Raw genomic sequence first — 4,287 nt, forward strand, 5'->3', positions numbered from 1 at the left:
GCGGCAGCGGTGCGGGGCCGCGGGGGCCGGCCGGGGGTCTCCGGCGTCCGGCGCACCGAGCGCGAGCAGCGCCAGCCCTCAGCCTGCGGGGCGCGGACCCGCCCGGGCAGCTCCAGTCGCGGACCCGGCAGCTCCGAGCGCAGCCGGCCTCGGCCATTGCGGGACCCTATTTATCCCGACGCGTCCCCTGACGTGGGCCCGGAACGCTCCCTTGGCGGCGGCGGGCGCGGCGCGGGCTCCCCCTCGGCCGCCCCACCCCCCAGCCCTCGCTTCGCCGGAGCGGTGACATCATCTCCTCCGGGCCGCGGCCCAGGGCTGGAATCCTGCATTTCCCCAAAGTCCCTCCTTTTTAGTCTGGCCAGTCCTTTTCCTTCGCACCAAGAGACACAGTCTCTGGCAGTCGTTTTGGACACCGGATCCAAGAGGGTGCAGGAGAGGGTTTCAGGAGAGGGGAAGACGCTATCTGCGTCAGAGCGGAACTTTGCGCCCTCTCTGCCCCACAGGTTCCCCGAGGATAGAGTTGGAGGGCAGTGGGAACTTCTGCGGCCCTGTAATTCGGCAGCACGCCTGCTTTCTCCAGTAGGGGGCGTGAGAAGCGCTGAGCGGCGAGGCTACGGTGTGGGACCCGACCCACACGTTATATAAACAAACCGCGCCCCCCCTCCCGTTGTACGGAGTTGGGTTTTGTTGTTATTGTTGTGACTAGAAGACATAAGTTTGGGCTCAGGTTTTTTCCAGAGCGGCATTCGGTCTGTACCTGCTCCAGGAACAGAACCGCCCGAAGGTGCAATAATAGCATCTTCTCGTTTCGGAATGTTTTCCCTCCGCCAACATTCCCCTTCCTTCTCCTCACTCCCCATTCCTCTCCCCGCTGTGAATGAAACCCGGAGAAAACACAGAGTACCAGACACAACAATCCCAAAGACTTTTTTCCCTTTTCACGCCAAGCGATTTCCAACCCAGCAGCCTAAAATCTTGATTTTTGATGGGCTTGAAACTACTTAAATCGAGTAAGAAGTTGTGTACCATGGAAAGCAAGTGTGTATGTTGTGTTTTCTCTTTTCTCTTATTTTTATTCGGAAGTGGTAATAAAACCAACGGCTGGCTCAGGTCCCCACAGAAAATGGAGGCTTTACTGTTGCAAACGTACATCAATCTTCAGGCAGGAAGATTTCTGGTATATGATATTTTCTTAGGGCATTCGGATATGAAAACGTGGTCTCTGAATGTTAATCTTTAAAAACATAGTTCAGAGGACGCCTGGGTGGTTGAGTCAGTTAAGGGCTGCCTTCCGCTCAAGTCATGATCTCGAGGTCCTGGGATGGAGCCCGGGTTGTTGGGCTCCCTGCTCAGCCGGGAGTCTCCTTCTCCCCCTGCTGCTCCCCCTGCTTGTGCTCTCTCTCTCTCAAGTAAGTAAATAAAATCTTTAAAAAAAAACATAAAAGCATAGTTCCATTAGAAATCTGAACATATGGCAGATAGTTGCTTTTTTGTTTTTGTTTTGTTTTGTTTTTGTTTTTTTTTATGTCTCCAAAGCTTAGACCCACAATGTTAGTTTCGTTTTGTCTCTGACCAGGACTAAGAATTAAAATAGCCCAAGGGGGGGTGGGGGAATGGGATAGACCAGTGATGGGTAGTAAGGAGGGCACATATTGCATGGTGCACTGGGTGTTATACACAACTAATGAATCATCGAGCCTTACATCGAAAACCGGGGATGTACTGTATGGTGACTAACATAATATAATAAAAAATCATTATTAATAAAATAGCCCAAGGAACAAAAAATACAGCTGGCATTTTATTGAGCATTTACAATGGGCTGGCCGTGGTACTAAGCTCTTGAAATGCACTATCTTATTTTGGGGGGGAACACGAATTAAATATGGTAAATCGAGAGGACAGATGACACAAATATATTTCAGCATTCACCCAAGGAGTCAGGTTCTATTTAGGGGAAGCCCAGAGCGTCCAACACAGCCACGCCAACCTAGAGAGGTATTCCCGGTTTCAGATAGGTCTCAAGCTCCCAGGATGCCGAACCAGGCCAATGAAATATCACACAAAGGGGATAACCCAGATGACATCTTCAGCCATTTCCAGCAGTCAAATCCAGTGAGTCAAAACCCCTTGGCTTTAGTGAAAAATATTTGCAGCCCCAATTCCTACAGGGGAAGAAACTACAGTTTTGAGAAACAGCTGAACTCCGGCTCCTTTTCCTGTGAGTTGGTGGAAGAGGCGAACTTGGAAAGGGCTGTCCCTGGCGCAGCCAGCTGGAACCCGCCGCGTTTGTCTGAGCAGTACCAATTCACAAAGCTGCAGGCATTGCCCTGATGTTCCCTGGGCATGTCCTTTAAGAAGGGGTGCGGAGAAGGTAAGAGGCCCTTTCTATAAAGCTCTCTGGCCCCTCAGGAGGTCCTCTGGCAGCCTGTCTTTAGTGGTTCTACTTGGGGTCGGGCAGCAGTGAGGGATTCATCAGGAAATTCCATCAACTGGCCTCTGTCTTCAGGCCCCGCCTTAGCACTCAATCCATTACCCTGTACTTGACATTGATTTGCCAATAGCTCAAGTAACTGAGGCGCTTCCCCTGGTCAGTGGCTTCTCTCTGGTGGTTCCCTTTCAGTCTCCTTAAAGGCCTGCTCCTCTGCTTGGACTCCAAGCCCAGTCCTCTTCTCGCCCTTGACACGTCCTGCCCCTCCAGGTGTCTCAAACCCAGCACTCCTGACACGGGGGCCAGATAATTCTTTATTGGCTCCTGTGCATTATGGGACGTTCAGTAGCATCTCTGGCCTCCTACTAGATGCCAGTGACAGCTTAGTCCCCACCCCGTTATGACAATCAAAAATGTCTCCAGATATTGCCAACGGTCTCCCCTGCTGTTCTCCTCTTTGGCTTCAGTTACCACCTAGATGCTGATAGCTTCCCAAACCGGCCCTCCAGCCCTGCTGGTTTCTGGAAGTGCTTATCCAACTGTCCCTGGGGTATTTCCACCTGCGTATCCCACACGCATCTCAAAGTCAACTAATCCTAAACTGATTTGTCTTCTTTCCTCATTCAGGACTGAACTCCCATCTGCCCAAACCAGAAAGCTCTTCCTCCTTCTGCACAGTCACCATCTCCGTTCCACCCTCTCCTGCTGCCACCATTTCATTTCAGACGTCACTGTCCCTCATCTGGATAATAACAGCATCTCCCTCCTCCTTCTCCTTGCCCATTTTCCACACTCACACCTCACTGAGCTTCCTAAGGCTTATGCCAGTTGGTGCCGCTCCCTGGCTTTCCAGGCCCTGAGTGATCTGGCTCCAAACTACTCTCCTTAAAAATGCTACACCCATTTTCCCTTGTCCCCATCTCCTTCATCCAGGAATGTTCTCTCCCTCTTTCACCTGGCTCACTTCCTTATTCTGGAAACACAGATCAGCTGAAAAGATGCTATACATTTGGAAAGCAAGAGTCTTTTTTTTTTTAAGTTACTTCTTTTTTCTTGATTCCATATGGTACATCCTAATATTACAAAACATAAACCATCAACCCAATTGATTTTGTTCTTGATGCTAAAATCCCAAACTCACATACCTCTAGGGTTGTGGTGTTGTCAGGTGATGGGTGAGGGTAGCAGTCTCAGGGCAAGTGTAGCCTCAAAACACTATTCCTGACTCAGTCCTATGCCCAAGGGCAAGGGCTTGTCCCCTAGTCCCCTAGTCCCCTGGGTTCTCTACTAAGACTGGGGGCTTGAAACGGGTCATGGTGAATGACCCACATCATTTCTTCAGGAAGGGACCCTTCCATTTCTAATTTGGAGGAAGAAGGTGTCAATTTTGACAAAGGGGCAAGCAGTGTGGGGGCACTGCAAGCGCAGTAGCGTTGCCTGCCCGACCTTGAGCTTGAACTGGTGTCCTAGCATGTGCTTACCTGCGGCACACTTCAGTGAGCGCAGAAACATCTTCTCACCAGCCCGCTCCCCACCCCGCCCCCCTTCAAAGCGCGGATGCCCGTCAGGATGCTAGTGGCACCACTGCCACTGCATTTCCTGTTGGCAGCAGAGAGCAAGTGAAAACAGAAGCCGCAGCGGGCAGCGGCCCAGGCAGAAATAGCTCCCGCGATTCACCAGAGCCTTCCCGGGCCCTGGTCCGGCTCCCGCACCTCGCGCGCCCGGATCCCAGCCGCCGTGGAGGCCGCGGCGGGAGGCCGCCGCCTCGCCCAGACCGCTCTCCGGCTCCCGGCGGAAGGCTGCGCGGCGCCCGCGCGGTTCAGCGCCCCCTGCGGCTCGCGCCGGCTCTCGCGGGG

At 52.7% G+C, this 4,287-nt stretch overlaps 1 long non-coding RNA gene across 1 annotated transcript; it reads right to left on the minus strand.

Moving 5' to 3' along the window:
• Positions 1-1,788: 1,788 nt before the first annotated feature.
• On the minus strand, positions 1,789-4,043 carry LOC121105865. The gene is made up of 2 exons (XR_005838637.1): positions 3,913-4,043; positions 1,789-2,351 (listed from the first exon to the last, which is right to left on the minus strand). It is a non-coding gene; the product is annotated as an uncharacterized LOC121105865 (long non-coding RNA).
• Between the last annotated feature and the right edge of the window lie 244 nt (positions 4,044-4,287).

The sequence above is a fragment of the Ursus maritimus genome, unplaced genomic scaffold, assembly GCF_017311325.1.
Source record: "Ursus maritimus isolate PB19 unplaced genomic scaffold, ASM1731132v1 scaffold_3, whole genome shotgun sequence".
NCBI lineage: Eukaryota > Metazoa > Chordata > Mammalia > Carnivora > Ursidae > Ursus > Ursus maritimus.